Raw genomic sequence first — 24,289 nt, forward strand, 5'->3', positions numbered from 1 at the left:
CCAAACTGTTCTCAATAACCTTCCACAGCCTCCCTAGGAAGCCTATTCCCAGGGTCGGCATGTATCATAGGAGGGAAGCCTACAGTCCACCCTCAGAACACATACTGTAGGCATACAGGCAGTGGATTGTTGCTGCCCCCAGCATCCAACCTTCCCATGCTCCAGGACTGGGGAGACTGGTGGCCATATGCCCTCCTCCCTCCCTGTGGTGTTGGCGGGGCAGGGGAAGGGGATGTGCACGACCCTGCCTTCCTCTGGTGCTGGGGGTAGGGCCTGGGTAGAAGAGGCAGGATTGGGATGGGGTTAGGGGGCTTGACTCCCTCAGTCCTACTTTCACCTAATTCCCATGCCTATTCCAGAGCTCAGCTAGCCATATAGTTAGAAAGCTTTTCCTAACAGCTAACACAAATCTTCCTTGCTAAAGATCAAGCCCACTGCTTTTTGTTTGTTCTTCTGTGGAGAACACTTAACTATTTTCCTTTTGGAACATTACGTTAACATACATGAAGGCTGCTATCGCCCATCCCCCACTCAGTCTTCTTCAGATTAAAAATGCCCAGTTTTGAACCTTTCCTTAGAGATTAGGTTTGCTAAACCTTTTATCATTTTTATTGCTCTCCTCTGAACTTTCTCCAGTTTATCCACTTATTTCCTATGGTTTGGGGCCCACAACTGGACACCATATGCCAGCTGAGGCCTCACCAGTGCTAGGCAGAGTGAGATGATTAGCTCCTTTTTCTTCTATACCGCACTCTTGTTAACACAACCCGTAATAATAACCTTTTTCGCAGCTCCATCACACTGTTGACTCATATTCAATTTGTGAGGCACTCTAAACCCCAGAATCTTTTCCAAGTACCACTCCTCAGCTAGTTAGTTCTCATTTTGTAGTTGGGCAGTTGATTTTTCCTTCCTAAAGCGCAGTATGTAGCACGTGTCTGTATTTAAATTTATTTTGGTGATTCCCAGACTAATTCTCCAATATGCCCATTTGTTTTGCATCCTAATCCCATCCTCCAATGTGCTTACCATCTCTCCCAGCTTGATGTCATCTGCAAATTTTATCAGTTCACTCTCCATTCCATTATCCAAGTCATTGATGAAAATGTTAATTAGAACCAGACCCAGAGCAGTCCCACGTGATGGGGTCAGTGAGGGGCTGGCAGATGCCAGCTGGAACCCTGAGTGATGACAGGGCTCCTGAGCACAGGCGGGTAGCCAGGACCCTGTGTGGGGCCAGGCTGGGTGCAAAGCCCAGGGGTATTGTTGCATCCCCCTCCCCCCTACTTTCTGCACCTATGCGTTTCTGTGGAATAAATAGTGATTGAATGTAGAGACGGGCCTGTCTGAATTCAGAGTTCTAGTTTGGCCCATTGTATAGGCTCTTATCACAAAATTCAGACTGAAGGTTGGTGTGGGTTTTGAAACCCCAGAATCAAACTGTGATTCCAATTCTGGGACATCGCACGTCCCCAGTGGTCCTAAAAATCCTGTTTGATCTCCACGTTGTACTTACCTCAAAAATGGGCAATACACAGATATTTTAAGGGAGGGATTTCCAAAATGCCCAACTTGGAAATGTTACTATTGACTTGAATGGGAGCAGAAGTGGCTGCTAAAGGTGAAAACTTTTGAAAATTCTGTCCCAAGTGAGATGTAGGTAGAGAAGACAAGGATATGGGGGAGGGAGGACAAAAACTACAATGAATAGTAAGTTAACATATGGATCCTTGACCTCATGAAAGGGGATAATATGTTACTGTGATATTAGTAATATAGCCTTCGGCTGAGATTCAGCCACTGATAAAAAGTTAATGTAAAATCCATGTTCGTTTATACTTGCAGCCTATGAAATGTTGTGCTGCTGAGGCCATTAAAGTCTATTAGTTACAAAAGGCATTCTGCCTGGTTGAGGCCTCTACACAAATCCCCCGTTTCCCCTTGCAGTTATTACAAGAAGCTGGCATAATTGACACTTTGCTTCTGAACAGGTTCCAATTCAAACGTCTCGTGTTGAAGCCAAGGGAATCATCCCACAAAATGATGAGGAAGAGCTAGGGGTGCTTGGCACTTTTGAGGATAAACACAGCACCTTTTAGAACCGAAGCCTGAGAGAATCCACTAAGGAAAGGTAACATGATTTTTTTTTAATTGGGGGAGAAAGTTTGGGATTGGGCAGATAAATGTGAGTCAGAAAGGAGGGCAGGGACAAAAGCACATGCACTGACTGGCACCAAAGCATAGAAAACCAGCTCTTGGAAGCACTCCCATAAAGTTTATTTTCCTTGAAGCATCAGTGAGTGGGAGGAGGAAAAGAGAGAAATGTAAGTGTGGACTGAGCAGTAAAGATGGCTAACATAATCTTCCTGAAGAACCAAATAACCAAATAATTTTTATTTTGACCTGTCCACATTTTGTGCCTCCTGGAGAATATCGCTTTTAAGAACCAAGCTTTTTTCTTTGTTGGCTCAACCTGAACTTGCCCATGGCTTTGCTTTGAACTTGTAGAGCTCTCTATCTTTAATGAATTAACTAGAGCAGTTGTGGCCACCCCGAGGCTCACGAGCCACATGTCTTTCTACTGTGACATGCTGAGGTGATACCAAGGACCACGGAGCAGAAATAATTGATTCTTAGTGTTACCTGAAAACTAAGAGGAGTTTTTTTTAATCCTATAAAAACATAGGCAGGCAGGCAGACAGACAGACAATATAAATACATCCTAAACCACCAGTGAATTTACTTTATTTTCATAGTTCAAGCAAAAATTGCAAGAGGCTTCCTCTCAACCAGTAATGACAATGAACAGTCCACTAAATGTTCCATTATGCATAACTGCAAAGCACATTATAATAGCTGCGTTGCATAATAACATCTTTCAGCCAAGGGTTTCAAAGCATTTCCCAAAGGAAGGTTACTGTTACTATCCAGTATCACAGAAGAATACAATGAGGCAAGAGGATGTTAAGGATCACACAGCAGGCCTGATCCAAAGCCCTTGTAAATCAATGAAAAGACTCACACTGACTTCACTGGGGCTTTGGATCAGATCCTCCCTCAGCAAGAAAATGGGGAATAAAAACCACATCTTTTGACTCCCAGATCCGTGCTCCTAGCACTTGTCTCCTAGATCAAATCTTCTCTGGGGGAAGAGGGAAAGGCAGGCTTGCCCAGATTAGGGAAATGATTGGCTAAATAGTATAAAAGCATCAGTTGCTTCATAATGGTTCTAAGAAAAGCTCTGTGAAAAATATTTTGCATCTAATAAATGTGTGACTAAGAACACAATATTCATATTGCCATAACTACTTCCAACAAAGACTTCAAACTCAAAACAGATCAGATGGCTCAAAGACGGGGAAAAGCAATTGGTTGTTGTTACAGCGCCATGGTAACCTCTCGGCACACTTTACTATAATTCCAGATGGGAAGTGAGGGGAGCAGCATATGGAGTTATTCATATTCAGTGCTTATAATAGAAGAAGGCGCTTACTGCAAGACTACAGTGATTTCTTGGTTTGCGTTCATGTTTCATAGATGAAAAGACAGTGCTAAGTTTGCTGGAGAAAAGTAATCAGCATCATATAAACTGACTTTCAGCGCCCTTCCCTTCCCAGCTTTATGGTATTAAAATGCAGCAGTGTTTTGGGATATTGCAAGGATTTGGCTAGAAATAAGGAATTAACTCTCATGTTCCTCCAGAGAAATCTGTTCTTTCTTCAGCTGAGCCAAGGTGTTCAAGCCTTCTGTTTGTACTAAACATACCTGGGATAAAATTACTATGATGGGGCATGACACACCCAGTTCCCATTAAAAGCAAAATTTAAACAGGCACTCAAAGAGCCCAAGGTGTTAACATAACCCATTTGTCTACACTACAGTGTTTTCCAGGGAACACATCTGCTCTTCCAACATTTTTTGTGGAAAAGCAGACTTGATCTTTTGGAAGCCCTATAAACCTCATTACAAGAAAGAAGGGCTCTTCTGAAGAAGGAGGTTTTTTCCAAAATTTGGCCCAGTGTAGATGGGACAAATTTTGGGAAAGCCTCTTCTGAAAAAACAATTGGGGAAAGGTACACAAATTGTGGAGCGCAATTTGTATACCTCTCCTCCTCCCCCCCCCCCCCCCAAAAAAAAGTGTAGTGTAGGCATGGCCTTAGTGTCCAACATAAAACAGTGCTAAACAAGGTTCAGGTTTTGGTATTCAGAAACCTCAGCCTGCTTAGTATCTTGGCAAAAACACCATTATAAAGCCTTTTAATTGTTTAGTATGAAGATACTGAGAAGAAAGAGGCATAGAGTATTCGTTAAGGCTTTTATTTTAACATATCCCTTGTCTTGTCTCCCTTTAGCAGGAGAAAATTTTAGATGGAACCTCCTCTTCCATCTTTTTGGAAGTGCAGCAGTCTTTTTGGCACTAAAAAAAATTGTGGGAACTGTCCTTTTTGGGGAAAGGAGAATAAGTTAGTTGAGATGTAGTAGAGAAATTCCATTTCTTAGAAGACACAAGAAAAGGCAGAAGTGTTCAGTAACTATTTCTTTTTCTGTATATGGAGAAAAGCAATGATATTGTCATATCCTATGATAACTGTCAAGATTGAGCACCTTCAGCTAACCAGTCCTGCCTCCAGGCAGATTAATAAACCCAGATGAGTTGCAGCAGGACCACACCATTGGGCACCACCTTATTGGCTGAAGGGAGACAGAGCTAATATTATCCTTGGATATATAAATAGAGGAATGTTGAGTAGGAATAGAGAGGAAATTTTACCTCTGTATTTGGTACTGGTGCAATGACTGCTGGAAGAATGTGTCCTGTTTTGCTGTCATCAATTCAAGACCTTATTGAACTGGAGGGGATTTAGAGAAAAGCAATGAGATTGACTAATGAGAAAAATGTCTTATAATGATAGATTCAAAAAGTTCAATCCATTCCTAGTTCAATAAAGGAAAGGTTAAAGGGCAATTTGATCACACGTTGTAAGTACCCTCATGGGAAACAAATATTTAAAAGTAGGCTCTTCAGTCTAGCAGAAAAAGGTATCAAAGGATCTATGGAAGCTTGAACAATTCAGACTGGAATCATCAACCATTTTGAGATCTGGCAAACTAATACCAACATTGTGCTGTTAAGAATATTGCTTTTACTTTCTCCTCTTTCTGGAGAAGGGCATATAGTAGTGTTGCAAAATAATACAAGCTTAGCCAGCTAAGCCAGACTTTTATTAGGCAGAAGGTTAAAGGAGAGGGGTAGGAAAGAGAAGAAATAGCTGGGGAAAGAAAAGAAGACATAAGATGGTGGTGGGGAGATAGCCACCTCTACCAGTTAAATGTTGTATACTACCTGGTATGGGAAACTGTCATCTGACTCCTTCTCTCTGGCCAGGTCTGCACAAGGCATTTTGGCATTAGGATGAAAATGATTGGAGATCTAGGGATACAGTGAGAATGGTGGCTGTGATGATGAAGTTTCCTCTGATTCCTTCTTTCAGTTAGCCAGAGTGAAACATTTCAGTTTTCTCTCATGCTCTGAGCTTGTCAGGCTTATATAGGTAGCATTTGATGTGCTTTCCTTTCATATGTGTTACAGCAACACTTATCCTTTATTTTCAAACGAAGTAAAGAAACCTGTCAAGTGCTATAGGGCAGTGGTGAGCAATTTGTCCATTTACACAACAGTATATATTTCTATTACTATATATTTGCCAAACCTGTATATTTCTATTACTGAACAGTAATTTCTATTCCATTACTGATACTAGAATCTTAAGTTATATAGATAACTGGGTTTACCCAAACTTCATCTGAAGAAGTGGGCTGTGCCCATGAAAGCTCATGATACCATTTACATGTTTTGTTAGTCTATAAAGTGCTCCCCGACCATTTGTTGTTTTATAAGTTTGTCCTGTACAGACTAACTTGGCTACTCCCATAAGCTTCATTAAATGAGTGATCCTGATACTGCTGATAATGAATGACAGTCTCTTCAATGATTATGCAATACTTGTCTTAATATTGAACAGAGAAGATATTGATACATATCACATTTTTCTTCCCTTCATTTTTAAGCCATAATGCAAACAGAATAGGATATTCTAACACTAGTATTGGAAACAGAAGGTATTTTAAAATGAGAAGATACAATGTTTTCAATGCTGAAAACAAATCAGAATGTTTTAAATGCAACATTTCTTCTCTTTGGCAGTTTTTGTTTCTCAGACTAAAAAACTGCCAAAGAGAAGAGATGTTGCATTTTAAACACTTTAATTTGTTTTCAGCATTGAAAACATTGAATCTTCCTATTTTAAAATACCTTCTGTTTCCAATATTATTGTTATAATGCAAACAGAATAAGATATACTGGCTTAAACATGAAGGAAAGAAAACAAGCAAAGTGCCATATGATGTTCTGATAAACAAATCCAGCAAGCTTAAGCAGGTGTCATTTATGAAACTGAGCAGGATTATGTTTTACTTGTATTATAACAAGCATCCAGCCATAACTGAATCATCTCAATGTCAACCTCTTAAAGATTTATTTAGATTAAACAAACCATAGGCTGTTGCTAAGAGAGGTTTTATAACATTGTAATAATTATAACAATGAAGTGTTGTAAACTTTCTGATGAAGGCATTGTTGACATTTCAGTTTTCTCTCATGCTCTGAGCTTGTCAGGCTTATATAGGTAGCACTTGATGTGCTTTCCTTTCATATGTGTTACAGCAACACTTATCCTTTATTTTCAAACAAAGTAAAGAAACCTGTCAAGTGCTATAGGGCAGTGGTGAGCAACCTGTGGGTCACAACCCCCAAGGGGGTCACAGATGTCTTCCGGGGGCTGGGGGGTGTCACGCTGCGCAGCCACCAATGGCCGGGCCTAGCCCCTGGCAGACTGGATCTAAATGCCGCACAGCCACCAACAGCCGTCCCAGCCCCCAGCTGCCCAGATCTAAGCGCTGCATGGCCGCCAACAGCTGGGTCCGGCCCCCGGCCACCTGGATCTAAACGCCATGCTACATGGCTGCCAATGGCTGGGCCCAGCCGTGGAGGTCACAGTTTAAAAAAGGTTGTGCACCACTGCTATCGGGTACCCTGGAAGCAAGAGGTACACATAGGCCTGGTCTATACTAGATCAGGAAGGTCGGCTTAGAGTACACTACTACAGGTATGCAAAATGCATAGCTCAAGTTGGCTTACCTTAAACCAAGCCTTGGCAGCATCCACACAATAGGAGGCCAATGGGAGCAAACACTCCTGTCAACTTCTCTTACTCCTCACATAAGGGGGAGTACTGAATGCCAGCAGGAGCTGAACTCTGAGTTCAATTTAAGGGACTATATTAGACCTGCTAAATTGAAAGCCAGAATATCGACCTCCAGAGCATCGATTCATGGGTAAGTATGGACATGCTCTTAATGTCTATGATAAGTAAAGGCTATGGAGACTACGTTTTGGTTATGTCTGCCTACAACCTTTTGCTGTGAAAGAGTAATTAAAATGGAAGATATTTTATGATAGAATTTGGAACAAGTTTGTTTTTAATCACGTTTATGTTGAAAATCATTTATACTAAGCAACTGATTGTGGTATAAAACATGTACAGCATCATCTTTGCCAATTAAAAGCTAGGATCAGGGTACTTCAACTTTTTCTGTATTTTAACAACCCCAATGGTCATACTTCTAAAAGGAAGTTGTATAGATTCTATAGCTTCATAAGAATACCATTAATGAACACTTATTGTGCATTTATTAATAATGCAATGCACTTCCTGTGCTATTCAGCCAAACCAGACTTTCTCACTGCACAACAGTGTCATATTTATTGCATACTCTCAAGGGTAGGGATTTAACATTTGGATCGCTAATAAGAACAGAATGTTTCCTTCTGTGACTAATATACAGTAATGACTAAGTGCAGAGTTCCAAATGGAACCCAGACCTTCTGGGACAGTACAGAGCAGGATATGTAGAAGATAACATCTGAAATCTTTCTTAATCCAAGCAAAAGCAAACACAACAGTCTCTATGGACTCACAGAAAATTGGTAGGGTCCTCAAATAGTAAGCAGAAAGCATGAAAAGTATCTTGCTCAGCACATGGACTTGAAGAATTGAAGAATTCTAATACTATTGGTAAAATATTATTTTTATATTAATCTCCTACTCACACTATGACCAGTCATGGTTGGCTCTGATTTAAAAGCACTTCGTATAAAACCAGTAAGAAGCAAAATCAAGTGGCTATGCAGGTACCCTTTTTCTCAATGTAAACACCCAACAGTGACCAAAATGCCAACAACTCATGCAATACAAGGTACCCAATAGTTATTGGATGACAGTATCATTGACTTACATCTCTGAGCAAAGTGGAGTGAAAAGCCCTGGAAGTAAAAGGCTTCATCTCCCCTTCTTACCAATATTCCACATTATCTAGTACCCTCCTATGCCCCAGAATTCCCTCTAACTTATCATCTCTCTGTTAATGTGCTGTTGAGAGCTCAATGTGATCTCCCCAGAGCTGTTTTTCTAATTCTATATCTAGGTACAATACTTTCATGGTCCCCTTCACTGTGTAGCCTGATCTGAAAGCCTCCAAAGAGGAACTGTTAACACTCCACTCTACTTCACATAAGCAGCTTAAAATCATATTTTTTTTTGCTAGCTTACCAAATTGCATACTGAAATGTAGAATGTACTCTCCATTATCCTTAAGCTTCTTTCAGCATTACTTTTACTAGTTTTCTCCCTCCCAGTTGATAAGGGTGGGGTTTTAAAAGTGCTCAACATTTGTCTAACTGCTCCTTCTTGAAATCAGTTGTAAAACTCCCTCTGACTCCCCTATTAAGTTAATGCTGGAAGCTTTTGAATATCCCATCCTAAGTCCACAATTCTGAAGTCTGAAAACTCTGCCTGTCATGCAGGAAAGGTATTTATTATTTACAGGAATTCAGTCTTCTTCAATGGCTTTCACCACAGGACAGACAATCCCCCATAGAACAGATGGAATTTGGGTTCCAAGATTGGATTTAGACACACACCTCCTTGTAAAACATTAATTTAGTTATTTCCGTGATCAATATAAGCACACAAACCATAGACCTCATGATGTTTTTCCACTAGGCAGGCAAAAGATTTTGCTATTTGTGCAATGGAAAAAATCACTAATATGAATTTTGCTTTTGAAAACTTGACATGAAAATTCTCATAGCTTTTACAAACACTGCCTTTTTCTCCCATGAAATGTGGGAGATGAGTCCTCTAGTCCACCAGTATCTTGCGATTGTGTAACTGTACAAAACCACAGAAAAAAAGTGCAATGGATTTTTCTTTACATTGGCCTCATTACATGCTATATATTTGTTTAAAGGGAGAAAAAACACACATGCTTCAATTGAAGAAAAGTGTTTTTGTATATGTAAGTGAAATAAGCCGTTCCGGCACACTCCATTTGCAGAGTAGCCAAAGTCAGTGAGACCCTGAATTATACTATCAACAACAGACTCTAAGTGCTGCAGGAGTTGGGACACGGTATTCATTTGACACTAGACCCTACACCATTTTAGGAATGATCTAAGGATTCAGTTAATGCATTGGTCACTCAGGATGGATCCAGCCCTTATTTTGGACTCACACACCCTTTAGTCAGCATTAGCAGTTCGTCTTATATTCATCAACAGAGTTTAGAGCATTTGCCACAGAAAAGGCAGCATGCTATTGCCTTTGTGTTTCAGTACGCTGCTTGACAGACTCATCCCATGAACCTTTATGCAGCCCTTTCACTAGGACTACTTACAGAGGGAGTGGTTAGAGCAAATGTCACTCTGCGCTAATGAGTCAGCTGAACCCTGCTACTAGAAAGTAAGCATTATGCCAGCATAGAAGAACATAGCTTGTATTAAAATGGAGTACAGGCTGAACCTCTCTTGTCCGGCACCCTTGGGACCTGACTGGTGCCAAACTAGAGAATTTGCAGAACCACAGGAAGTCAATATTGTCTGGCAGCATTGCTAACACTTCTGCTGCTTACAGGGCTCCTAGAAGACATTTACGGGTAAATTAGAGCTAAACAACTGCACAGAACACTGAGATTCAGACCTGGTGGCTGTAAACAAACTTTTTGAGATAGCAGGAAACTTGGCCGGACCCATGGTAAGTGGACATCCAGCTAACTAAAATCATGCTGGACCATGGATGTTGCCGGACCAGAGAGTGCCTATATAGCCCTGCTATAAGTGGAGGTGTTATTTGCATTGATACAATAACAACTGAAAATAACTCCTATGCTACTGCAAATTAGCTCTTCAGAAAGAAGATATTGCCACTCTGAGAACTGACTATTTTTTCCCTACTGAAACTACTTTGCAAACTACTTTGAAATTCCCCTGTTGGTTATCAATTTGGAAACTGGGCTGTTATGTGTCCTGATCCATTTTACCAGAAATTAAATACTATATAAACATCATGGATAAATGGCTTGTAGCATATATGATTACGTTAAAAAATCAGAGCTTAAGGTGTGACAGGGAGCTAGTGGATTATTCTCTAGTCCAGGTCCTGTATATCTTCTTATGAGGTATTTTAGAAATGTGCATCTGTTTGTCTGTCCATCCATGAGTCTGTTTGTTCAAGAACTCCTCCTAAGCAGTCAAAGCTAGAACCACCATATTTGGTATGCAGCTTCCTCCTATTACAACTTAAAGCAAGGTAGAGTTTGGTTGTGCCAGCATAATGGGATGTGCTTGCAATTTGATTGTTTCTCATAAAATGAAAAGAGAGGAGTCTAGCAATAAGAACATAAGAACATAAGAACGGCCGTACTGGGTCAGACCAAAGGTCCATCTAGCCCAGTATCCTGTCTACCGACAGTGGCCAGCACCAGGTGCCCCAGAGAGGGTGGACCGAAGACAATGATCAAGCGATTTGTCTCCTGCCATCCCTCTCCAGCCTCTGACAAACAGAGGCCAAGGACACCATTTTATCCCCTGGCTAATAGCCTTTTATGGACCTAACCTCCATGAATTTATCCAGCTTCTCTTTAAACTCTATTATAGTCCTAGCCTTCACAGCCTCCTCTGGCAAGGAGTTCCACAGGTTGACAACACGCTGTGTGAAGAAGAACTTCCTTTTATTAGTTTTAAACCTGCTCCCCATTAATTTCATTTGGTGTCCTCTAGTTCTTCTATTATGGGAACTAATAAATAACTTTTCTTTATCAGCCCTCTCCACACCACTCATGATTTTATAGACCTCTATCATATCCCCCCTCAGTCTCCTCTTTTCTAAACTGAAAAGTCCCAGTCTCTTTAGCCTCTCCTCATATGGGACCCGTTCCAAACCCCTAATCATTTTAGTTGCCCTTTTCTGAACCCTTTCCAAGGCCAAAATATAGGAAGTTATACAGAAGAATGACCATAGGCAAGGGACCAGAGAGGGGAACTGGGACAGCTATAGCCCCATTGAGCCAGCAGAAGGTAGAAGTTGAGAAGGGGACAGCTATCTGCTATATATTTCAGAGGGTTAGTTTGTGTGTGTGTCTTTTTTGTATCTTGTCTGTCTTCAGCCAGAGGCCATGCACTCCTCCCCCGGTTGTGCCCACGGCAGCTGCAGTGGCCATGAACAGGCACTTCTCACTTTGGCCCCAAGCTGCTGTGGCAAGAGAGAGCTGTGGTAATCCTCTCTCCCCAGGGCAGCCTGCATAATGAACCCTCATCCACAGTCCCCCTCCCCCGAGCAATGATTTACACGAAGAAAAACAATACTTTTTTTTAAGTTAAGGACCAGAGCAATATCAGGTAAATCGTCTAGTACAGTATATTATAGTGTCTGAAAAGGTCCAGATAAAATGACCAGATATTCTGATATATAATCCAGATCATTTTTAGGGGAAAGGAAACAGATTCCTCTTGGAATCCTTTTAAGCACTGATGGAATTCCTCCACCCTAAGAATATCACTGAGTTCCTCACAGAACATAGAAAAAACATCCTTTGTCAGGAAACCCTGAGAGAGTGGTGAAAAGCACAATGCCAAATATTTTGTCAAAACCTTGACTTTTATATTAATTTTGGACTTACATCATTTTCTTTACATAAGTAATTATCTCTGACACCCTAGAATACCCAGCCCCTTGATTCAGACTAACTTTGATGAATTCCATGGTTTTTGTTAGCATGTCTCAGACTCTTCTCTCTATTTTAATAGATAATTTTCAAACATTGTCTGAATTTAGGATTTTAATCTATATTTAAGCATCTAAATAAGTGACCAGATTTCAAAAATGATGAGCATGGATCCCGTGTCCTAAATATGGGTACAATCCTAAATTTAATCATCTTGTTTAAAAACCTTAGCCAGCCTTCATCCATAGCTTGAAATAAATATGAATCAAACAATTTGGCAGGTTCAAAATATTTCATAATGTAAAAATAAAAAAATATGAAGCCCCTTCCTGCTTTGGTTTGGAAGAAACAGTGCTTTCCACCAAGTAAAATACCATAAGAAATGCTGTATTCTTGTTATATTTCCAAACCACTCAACATCAAAGAACTTGAAATATCATGCACAAGCGTATTCTCATGGATTTTTAAACCTCATTTTAGGCTTTGTATTTTTTTAGAGCTGGGTAAAAGTCATCTTGAACTGATTTACAGTTCACTGTCAAGATTTGGGTCAGGTCTTACTTTATCTGGCCTGACTCACAGTACTGGCTAGGTCTGGGCAAAGAGTTTGCGGGGCCCACAGTGGCGTACTGACAGCAGAGCCCAACTGGTGCCCTCTGCAGCCAGGGCAGTGGACGAGTGGCTGGGCAGGCAGGCACTGGACCCTGAAGACAAAAGGCCCAGGGCAACTGCCATGCTCACCTTATCCTAAGGCCGGGCCTGGTACTGACACATCATTACATATGCTGCAGCCGTGAGACACCATTATCTTGCTGCCTTTTGCCTCCCAAAACTTTCCAAAAGAAAACCTGAAATGGGTTATGGTCAATCCCTTTTTTGGAAATGGCTAAACTTCTGATCAACCATTTTGGCATCCATCTGACAACATGGTCTCTCTTAATTAGCATGGAACTGCTATGCAAACTGCACAATTTTGTGTGTGTGTGTGTGTGTGTGTGTGTGTGTGTGTGTGTGTATATAGCAGTCTTTTTCATGAGCCTTTTAGCAAGACTAAGCAAGGATAGGTATATGGATAGCATGAACATCATAATGTTTCCAACCTATAACTTCAGCAATCCCAAGCCAGTCCCAAGAATGCCTAACCTTTGAGATGCACATTCATGTGGCCGCTGGGCACTTTTTACCTGGATTGTAGTGATTAATAGAAATTATCAGACAAACCGTGGTCCTTTGTGTTATTAATAAAAGAGTTCAAACTCTCAGCTATGGCACCACTAGCTTTTTGTATAATGAGAAAACGAAGTATTTCTCCATGTCTGTTTTTTTTTTTTTTTTTTTGCATTGATCTTTCATACATCTTGATTATCTGATTTTCCCTATGTATAAGGCACGTAAAGTCTATAGCCTTCCAGCCAATTTCCCATTTCATGTTATCACCCTGTAGAATGGATAAAAGTGGACACTCTTACAAAGTAAATATACAGTACAGTTGGGGAGGATGTTGATAAAAAGTGAACTAGGAGGCCTGGTATGTTTGAGAAGGACTTGTCATGTGGCAAATCCTTACTAAATCCATTTGAAATTTTTCTTTGGCATTTATAACTATGGTATCTGTAAATCACAAAATAATAGACACGAGGCCCCTAACCACAATATTTTCACAGTCCATGATCCCAATATGCCTATTTTGTATGTTTTACTTTGTTTCTCTCTATCATCTAATGCATCAACTTGAAAGAACAAAGAGCCTCAATTCATCTCTAGAATTGTCCTATATTCATTGTAGTGTTCCAACGTGATATACTATATATTTAAGAGAGTCTTTCTGTTTGTTCAAGTACTTCTTCTAAACATACAGGGTGCGTCTAGACTGGCAAGATTTTGCGCAAAAGCAAGTGCTTTTGCACAAAATCTTGCCGCCTATCTACACTGGCCGCGAGTATTTGCGCAAGAACACTGACTTTGTACTGTACAAAATCAGTGGTTCTTGCGCAAATACTCCAATGCTCCCATTCAGGGATAAGCCCTCCTGCGCAAGTATTCTTGCGCAAGAGGGCCAGTGTAGACAGCCAAGTTAATTTCTTGTGCAAGAAAGCCCGATGGCTAAAATGGCCATCGGAGCTTTCTTGTGCAAGAGAGCATCTATGCTGGCACGGATGCTTTTGCGCAAAAGCAAAACTTTTGCGCAAAGGCACATGCCAGTATAGACACCCACCAGTGTAGACATAGCCAGACAGTTTTATTAACATGCAATGAAGGGACACACTATTCTAGTAATTAAAGATGTATAGGAAGTCCCCAACTTATGAACGGGTTGTGGTCCAAAAGGTCATTTGTAAGTCGGCTGTTTCTTTCTATGGGAAATTGCGTTCCGACGTTCAATGTTATAAAGGGTAGGTAGGTAGGTAGGTTCCCAGGGTAGCCCACAAAAGCCTGCTTAACCCATAATATAGCTGAAATACTGTGTATTTGCAATGAAAAATAGTAGAAATAGGGTTTTTTAATTTAACCTTGAATGTTGATGCTTGAGGAAAGGCAGGTTTAATTAGAGGAGGTAGGTGGAGATTCTGAAGGGGACTTGTGGGCATATTCTGGCTGGCCAGCCCCATTCCCCATCGCCTTTCCCCCCATAGGCTGCACCCAGCCACCGAGCTTGGACTGGAGAATTCCGGAGGAGCAGAGAGGGTAGCCATGCAGCTGGCAGTTGGATAGAAGAAGTAATTTCCTTCTTCTCTCCAGCCACTGGCTGTGCAACCACCCCCTGCTCTTCCAGAGTCCTCCAGCCAGCACTTATGCTGCTCGCCATCACCTGTACCTTTTGCCTGCTCCCCTGGAGCCAGGGCAATCATTCTCTCTGACTGTCTCTCTCTAGGCTCCTCCGAAGTGAGTAAGATCCCAGACAGTATACCTGATGAGTATGTAGATGAAAAATTAGGCCAGTTCTGGCAAGGAACACTCCCTGGCAGTGGCTGCATATGAGTACTCTATCTCTAGCAGCACCAATATGGGTCCCAGGCACACTCCTTGCATCGGGTTTTTTTATCTTCTTCATGGAGCTGTTGCTTGATCAAGAACAGTGCCCAGCACTCTGAGATGTGATCCTCCAGGTTGCCTGATCCTTCACCTGCCCCTGCCAGGTGTCAGCATTGATGCCACACTTTACCAAGGTGTTCTTAAGAACATTTCTGTAACGCTTCCTCTGCCCACCACGAGACCTCATCCCGGTCCTCAGCTGAGCATAGAAAATCTGTGTAGGCAGGTGTGTGTCAGGTATCCTGACCATGTGACCAGACCATCGTAGCTGCCTGTGGGCGATTATTGCCTGGATGTTGCAAGAATCAGCCTCTACAAGGAGAGAGCCCTCTAACCAGCACTTACGCTGTTTGCTACCACCCGGGCATTTTGCCTGCTATCCTGGGGCCAGGGACATCCTTACCCATGCACAGAATATATTGAAACTGTGGAAGAACTATTCAAGTGTAAAGTAGCCATTTAACAGGCGTTTGCCAGCTCCATACTGTCAGTTTCTGAATTTACTGTGTTAGTCTACAGGACCTCAGTTTAAAATTTGCTTTAAAATATTTCATTAGTGTGTTGCTGAGGATTATAAAATCACATCTCTAAAAAATCATCATTCCATTCCTCTGAGCTGTGTTAGGCATACGACCCCATAAATACTAAGAATATTTCTGCTTGAGGGCTTGTCTTTGCTTACCCCAAGATCGATCTTCCAGGGGATTTAGCAGATCTAAATTCCATTCCTCTTTCTAGAAAACTCATCACCTTGAGTTATTTATATCTAGCCAATTGATATTTAGAACAGTTCTAATAAAGTGTAGAGTTTACATGGAGCATGTAATACACAGGATTGTTAAGTCTCTTTATACTATAGATTGATAGCACTGCTTTTGTGTTGAAACCACAACCATATTGGATTGAAAGATCAAGTCCCTTGTTGACAATCAGGTTAAAATCATCCTCAAGTTTTGAGCAGAGCTGGCTACTCTTGTGATGGGATCATCACAATACTTACATAAAGATGACTTCCTGCTTAATGTGAGCTATACATTTAAAATTAAATGACAATTATGGCAATTCCTCAGAATTATGAGAATTTGACTACTTCTCCCAAAGTTTCCCTGACAGTCCAAAAAGACATTTTGAAATCTTCCTTATGCCATTTCTTCAGTGAATTGTGTAGTGAACAGTGACATAAGCAATGTTTCCGCTAACTTTTTTCCATCTGTGTGTGGAATAAGTTTTGTTAAGGGCACCAACCCATGTGCAGATGTGCACCACCAGTAGAAACACATGCTGCTGGATGTGGGAGATTATGGGTACTCTTTTAATCAGCTGGACAGCACCTGCATCTCTCCTGGAGGCTACCCAAGTGCTCAGGTTAAGGGGAACACTAGACATAAGTATCCAGGAGTCAGTGAAATATCTGTAGCATAGAACAGCACAAATATGATCATGGAATAAAACTCTATCCACTATAGGATGGCTCATGTGGACACACTGCACCAATGGTACAAGTCGGTGCAATTCCAACGGTTCTATTATTTATTGTTCAGCGTTCTAGAGAAAGAGACATTTTCTAGAGCTACAGCCTGTTAAACAGATACCACAGAACTTCATTTTCATGTATTGTGCTTATTAGGTGGGAAGCTAATTTTATATATAGAGAGAGAGAGAGAGTGAGAGAGAGAAAAACCCTGCATATAGGCAAGCACAGTTGAGAAGCATTGTTGGAGGAATAGAAGGCAAAAGGTAAAAAAACAAACTGGTTTGCAAAGAAGTTGAACACTATTTTGTTTGGCTTTCAGACATGGCAATTTAGCAACAGGAAATGTCAGCTCATTAAAACCATCACATGGCATTGTATAATGATGGTAGTCATTCTCCTTGGCGGGGCTCCAGTGATCACACTGAGTGGGGAAGTGGTATGATTTGATATGAATGTCTCGATTTCATTTTTAAGACAGGACAGTTTAGTAGGCTAGTTGACTTGGCAGGCGGTTCACAGAATTAATTTGATTGCCTTGGCATTGGTAAGAAGATGAATGAAGGAAACCTCCTGACTCTGCCAGTATTTAATACCAAATTATTATCTTATACCATTTAGCTGGTGCTGGATGAAGCATGGCGTGGGGACTTGCAGCAACCTTACAAAAAGTAGCAAGTGCCAATTTTGCAAACATATAATTCCCAAGAAAAGAAACTAGCTTTCCAGTTAAAGCCACTCAGGACTTCACCCTACAGACCTGTTACTTTTCATGTTTACAGCTATCTCAGTTAGTTAGTGCCCATGCTACATTAAGAAAAGTCCTGCTCTGTATTATCTACTCTTGAAGTATGTTGCTGAGATTTGTCTGCTGCTGACTGAGGCTGTGTCTAGACTGCAGACTTCTTTTGGAAGAAGCTTTCCTGGAAGAGATCTTCTGAAAAAACTTCTTCCAAAAGATAGCATCCTCACTGCCAAAGCACATCAAAAAAGCGATCTGCTTTTTTGAAAGATAGTGTCCACGCTGAATTGATGGTATCTCGCATTTAAGCTGTGATTACTATGGACAGAAATGGCATGGGACTCAACATGGAGCCCTGTATTTTACATACATAGATACAGTGTTCTCGTTTGAAATGGAAGAAAAAGACTTTGAGCAAATGGTTCATTTGAATAAATAGTTGGATGTGCAGGCAGAAGTTATATATATCTATTGAATTTTAACTGTCAATAAGGGTCCATCAGAGACACTTTACTCTCTTTACTCCATGATGGCTAATAGTTTTACCTCTTTTCCTCCAAAGGCCTGAAAGTGCATGAAACATTCTCATCTGAAATCACCCCCTCCCCCCCAAATGGAATATCTATCTCAGAATTGGCATATAAAGTCTGGGTCTGAAAAAAAATGTGTTAAATCTGAAGCCAATAACAGAGGGTTCCAGATTTTAGGACATATAAAAAATGATTTTATGAGTCCTGACAGTTTTTTTCTTTCTTCTGCCTTTTATAGCAATAATTTAGGAAATAGAGAGAGAGAACCTACCTTGACACAGGACCAACAAATAGCTGATTACACACTCCCATTTAAAACCTTAATAACTTTTAAACATTAATATCAGAATGGATATCAGTGGTGCAAGTGGAATCCACTTCTTCCCAGTGTGGGGAGGAGGGGAGTGCCACAGGACATCCTCTCATGACACACCACATCACTTTTCCTCACCTGGTCTGCAGAACAGGGTTCCATGCTCTCCCTGTCTCCTCCCCATGATCCACCCCCTCTAACCTGGAATGGGGGGTGGGAGGGTTATCCTCTTGTTGCACCTTTGGAACTAGAGCAGTGAAAGGAGCAGAATACTAGCAGCTCCTCTGGTAAAATTCAATAGATATATAACTTCTACACCCCCATCCACTTTTGTGGCTGCTTCTGGGAACGGGAAGAGACCAAGCTCCATGGAAGGGCAACGGGTAAGGATGAGGGTCCTGCTTCTTTCCCCATTGCAATTTCTGCAGGTTCAGTGAGGAAAGGAGCAATGAATGGCCCCACACTGCAACTCTTATGGCATGACTATATCTCTCCCAGCCCTGCCCTCCGGCTGCACTGACTGATGTACAGACCGGGGACTCAAAGACACTGCATGGAAGGGCTGGGGACAGCCCCCTGGTCTGCTGTGCTTCTTTCCATTATGCCAAGTCAAGTGTTCCCTGACCCCACCTGGCTTGTTTACCTTACGTTCATAAAGGCAGGCACTACAAGTTCATAGACCTTTTCAGCCTTAACATTAGAGGGGTAATCATGTACTTTTTTCATTAGAATCTGAAGAATACAAGATGTTAATTCGTGTGTGTGTGTGTGTATGAGTAACCCAAATTGCACAATTCAATCTTCAGCATTTTGGCTGTACTGTAATTGCACTCTTAAATTAACATTCAAAAATAGAAGCACACTATTCTGAACTATAGTTTCATTTGAATTCTATAGATGAGTTTATGGATTCTTAGGCTGATGCTGTGTCTCCATTGTAGTTTATCACTCAGAGTCTCTGACCCCTGTAGTCTCTTGTGCAAAATGCCTTGTAGATGTCAACTTACTTGATAATGATGTTCTCCAACAGACAGACTTAAAATATATTTTGGGTTGTTGTTTCTGGTTTGTGGGATTTTTTTATACTACGGCCTTCCTGTTCAGTATAAAACCTCCACATTGATATTTTCATTCAGTACTCTCTTCCTTCCTACCCACATAGTCAGTATATTGCTAGTATGTGGTCTACACTGTGCTTGTAGGTCGCAGTGTGTGATCGTTCTTGTGACCTTTATTTGTCCCTCCCACGTGCTCCCTTTTAGAATTCTGACTACTGCTGCATCCATCTGACGTGACCTTGGTTGTAATCAACTGAATTATATGTTAATTAATTTGTTCTTGCATCAGAAACAAGGAATTTATGTGACAGACCAAAGTAAGGTAACAAGTTGGGATAACATGTGCACTGAAAAATATTTTTAAGGCAGGAAAGACATCAAATATTATGAGGCTGACTTTGACAGAAAGTAAAAGCAACAGTCAAGATATCACCTCTGTATAATATTTTGCCAACAACTAGACCATAAATGCTACAGACCATAAGATTATCCGACATTGGCTTTGCTGAAATCAAGATAGTTAGCAGAAAGTGGTTGTTGGTAAGCTGCAGCTGCTTTGTCTCATGTCTTTTTGTTCTATTTCATGTATTTTTACATTCACAAATGTAGTTTCTCGGCTTGTAATTTAAAGTTATGGTGTTTTGCAGTTAGGTGTTTTGAATAAACATTGGATTTAATAAGACGGCTATTGTAGATTAGCTTGCACTGGTTATTAAAGCTTGTCCTCTAACTCAAAATGACATAAGCCATAAATGTATAATTGTTTCCTTATTAACACATTAAGTTTGACAGGAACTACCAGATTTAATACTAATGTTTAACAAGATGGACTATAGCAAGTTAATTTGACATATCTGAATTGATACCTTTTCCAACCTGATTTCTAATTAAACAAATATAAAATGTCAGAAATGGTTTGTGTTTTAATATTTTTTTTCTAGTAGCTTGAGACCACGTTGGGAAATAGAATAACATGTATAAAAGTGGGAATGTTTTCAGGCCCCTTATATTAACCATTAAGATGAGATAATTTCATTCTTTTTTTGCTGATTGCTTTGTTTTTGCTCAAGTGCTTCCTCTGTTTTCACAAAAAGGTCCTTCAGAATGTTTTCTCCTTAGCCCATAATAAGCATTATATAACAGTATGAGCTTGGAATGGTAAATTTACAAAAATTTCATTTACATTTTAGTGATACTTGTTCCACTCACCTTCCCTTGTCAGACTGCCAGCCAAGTAATTCCAGTCATAGAAATATTAAAGTTTAAGTAATGCCCTGCTCTTGGAGGGATGGAGACTAGTGAAATCTCTTAATTTGCTTCTCCATTTTAACCAAATTCTTTTCTTACAACTGCCTCCATTGGAGACTGCACCACTTGCTGACAATGCTTCATCAGTATTTGTGATACACTTATGAACTATAGAGTCTGCTCCAACTTCCCATGAAGTTGTTAGGAGCTTTTCCATTGACTGTGATGTGGATGCATTAGTTGATATCTTGATCAACGTTTGTCATTTAAATGGGGAGGGGGTTTTTTCAGCATAGGCTGAGAATATTCACTTCCTTTGTTTTCTCCTCTCTCCCACATCTTTCACTTGGGGCAGTCTGACTCATTCAAATATTTGTAGCACCGTGGATACGACATTTATACCCACAGGTATCTGCAGAGCTATAGGGCTCTACCGCAGCTACAAAAGCGGCAGCCTGGTCTGCTGCCACTCCCAGGAGCCAGCACCCTGAAAAGTGAAGCAGGATGTGTTGTTCACCCCTTCAAATAACACAAGAGTCAGGGTGACCCGAGGACATGAATAGGCCACAGCTTTGAAACAAACCAAAGGAGGTACGCCTTCCTGCAAGGCCAGTCAGCAGGAAGACGTAACTGCTAGTTGATGTCGTGAAGGCAAATCTGTAAGTGGGATTCAATAAAAAAGTGAACAACTGCTGGAGAATGGCCCCACCAGGGCAATTAGCCAAGATGGTCAGGGCCACAGTCCTGTGCTCCAGGCATCCCTAAACCTCAGACTGCCAGCTGCTGCGAGTGGCCTATGGAGGCTGGATCACTTGATAATTGCCCTCTTCCATGCATTGCCTTTGAAGCATCTGGCGTCTGCCGCTGTCAGAAGGTGGGTGACTGGGCTAGCAGAATCAGTGCTCTGACTCAGTCTGGCTATTCGCACCATCTTAATTTCTTCCTTGCCTCATGAGCAGGGGGGAAAGAGGGCTCAGCTGCCACTCAGGTGAATGTCCTAATCACTGGGACACAGGCTACTGTGATGAGGGATCCCACATTGCTACCCAGTGATGCTGGTCCACTTTAACTAACTAGCATTGGGCTGATGCGGTGCATGACTCTCCCTCTCAAGGCCAGTGGTGGGGTTTCTCTGGTGTGTTAGGGGAGCTTTCTGCATCCTGAAAAAGTTGGGTGGGAAAAGGCATGTGCATGTCTGGGTTATACAGTCGCTATGGTGATGGAAGCTGGGGACCCCTTGAGCTTGCCTGTTGAAGCTGATACATGTTAATTAAATATGACTTGGACAGCAGCAGCTCTCTACTGTGTAGTCCAGAGGTTAGACTCCCTACCTTGCTTACTGTTGATGTGGGTTTGACTCCTCCCTCTGCCTGCCTTAAGAAGATTTTAGTGAAGTTTCAAATGCAGTTGTGCTGCATGTGCCATGGGGCTTGCTTCCCTCTTGCCTGTGGAAGGTGTTCTACTTAAATAAAATGTGGTTAGGCCAAGTGGCCTTTTTTACTTCTGTAGCCCAGAGGTTTGCTTGTGAGTTTGGACTATAGTAGATGTGGGTTTGACACTGCCCGGTGCCTGTGCCTACACAGTTTCTGTAATATTCCTGAACTTGCTGCTTTCTTGTTTTTTGATGCTGTTCCACTTGAGTTAAATGTGCTTTGGCCAGGCTCACATGTACCCTCACTCACTAGTGCAGTTGCTTAAGGCAGCAGGAGACTGAAGGCATTTCATTTGCATTGTGAACAGTGACTCGGGCATTTTTGACAGTTTGATGTATTATTGAGACCTGTCCATGAGAGGATTGAAGTCCTCATTGGTCACCACCAGTTGGAAATTTTTGGTCATATAGCCTGTCTCAGAGAGAAAGTTCCTGCTCACTGAGCCCTGAAGAGCAGACATCAGGTCAGGAGGAGATGTTGCCCAGCCATGAACAGGTGGCAGCCTTGTGGTCAGCCATGGTTAATTTGGCTGTATCCGATCAGTAATAACATTGCAGAGCTTTTAAACACTTGAAATAAAGCCATGTAATGTGGCCGTGGACATTTAGTGCGGTGGACTCACTCTGCCAAGCATACTGTTGTTATGAACGAGCCCTCAGGTACACTGCAAGATTTATAGAACTTTCAAGCAAGCTTGAGCTGTTTTATGGCTTTTTATGAGATTCAAGTCAAATCCCTCATTTCCAGGCAGTGTCAAACTTTCATCTGTTTTGTTTTGATATTGTGGATTCTTTCCAATGTGAAATGTAAGGTAAAATGTGTGTATATTCTTGTGTATGCATGCATCGTCCATTCCATACCAAACAAGTATTGGCTCTAGTTCTGGCCTGTTTTGAAGGCTCTTAAACAATGAGATCATAGACTACAGAGACGTCTGTTTATTCAATGTTTCCTCTACGTATGTTTATTCAATGTTTTACCTTTTTTATTTAAGTTGAAAATCTCTCAAGTAGATGTTGTGATGTTGACAGTCTAGTTGCCAGCTCATGCCAAGGTCACCGTGTCTCAGTGGAACACTGACAGACACATAACTGGAATCTGTCTGGATCATTTATGGGTTAATACAACATTTGATAGAATAACATAGTCAGTGAGTATTGTAGGCACGGGGAGACTGAGCATCCTCAAAAACCTATGGTGGCCCCTTCCCCAGGGAATTGGGGTTGGATACATTGCCTGTCAAGTGCTCTGGGGCCCGGACCCTTGGGGCTGTGGTTGCAGCGGCCACACCGCCCAGGAGCTGTGGGCGCTGAAGCTACGGCACACGAGGGCTGGGGCCTTGGCACTCTGTCATGGGCCATGCTTTGGGTTCCTGTGGAGGTGAGAGGTGTGGGGGGAGGAGCCAGGGGTCCATGCCTGTGGAGCTGCTGCTGGAGCAGCTGCTTTGAGACTGATGGCCAGTAGTGAACATTGCCAATGCTTATGAGTTTTGTCAATGCTTCCAATTGCAGGTAGCTCAATACTTTGCTACTAAAGAGTCATCTTGCCCAAAAGGGGCCTGTTAGGGTGATTGCCGTAGCTCTGCGAGCATCTTCTTTCTTCCAAGTGTCCTGCAATATCCTGAATGAACTTGATTGAACTAAATGTTATTGACTTGAGTTTAACTTAACATCTTTGGAGATCGTTGTATTAAAGGCACAAATGTTTCAATGATATTGTGAGATTGCATAGAGTTTCCTTAGCAGGAAGACGAGATTAATGCAATTTCTAAAATGTATTGGAACCTTCAAAGGTCTTTCTAAAACAAGATGTATTAAGTTGATTTCCTACAATTTACCTTTGAGGGAGGAGAATGCAAATTTGCCCTGTGAGGCTAATCTTCTGAAGACAGGCACTCTATAACTTTCTCTGTCTCTCCAGGACATATTTACCTGCTTCTGGGAAGTCCAGCTCAAAGAGCCCAGATCTGTATATAGGACAAAATGAACATGTTATGAGTGTTTTTGTTCTGAGCTGCAACTGTGAGTGGAGGTTGAAGAACTATTCCTACTAGAGCCCACATTACCAAAGTTAACCCTAAGCCTATTACACTGTATGTAGATTTTTATTATTTTTCATAAATTTTGCTTTTTGCCTTAGGAATATAGCAGACCTTGCCTGGGAAAGGGCTATGTGGTACCTTATATCTGTAGCCAGTGCTTTTTTTAAAAAAAAAAGGTGCCGGTACTCCAGGGGAAAAGTTGTTGAGCTCCGACTGGAGGTGCTGGTACTGTGTCTAGAGGTGCCAGTACTGAGTACCGGGAAGTACTGTCACAAAAAAAGCACTGACTGTAGCAGTTAC

At 41.5% G+C, this 24,289-nt stretch overlaps 1 long non-coding RNA gene across 3 annotated transcripts in view; it reads left to right on the forward strand.

Moving 5' to 3' along the window:
- LOC142829575 (uncharacterized) overlaps positions 1 to 24,289 on the forward strand; it is a 315,467-nt gene that overhangs the window by 47,183 nt on the left and 243,995 nt on the right. For all 3 annotated transcript variants that reach the window (XR_016349476.1, XR_012904104.2, XR_012904107.2), the window contains exon 2: positions 1,992 to 2,131. This is a non-coding gene — a long non-coding RNA (uncharacterized LOC142829575). The remainder of the gene's footprint in view (positions 1 to 1,991; positions 2,132 to 24,289) is intronic.

The sequence above is a fragment of the Pelodiscus sinensis genome, chromosome 4, assembly GCF_052426305.1.
Source record: "Pelodiscus sinensis isolate ZL-2025 chromosome 4, ASM5242630v1, whole genome shotgun sequence".
NCBI lineage: Eukaryota > Metazoa > Chordata > Testudines > Trionychidae > Pelodiscus > Pelodiscus sinensis.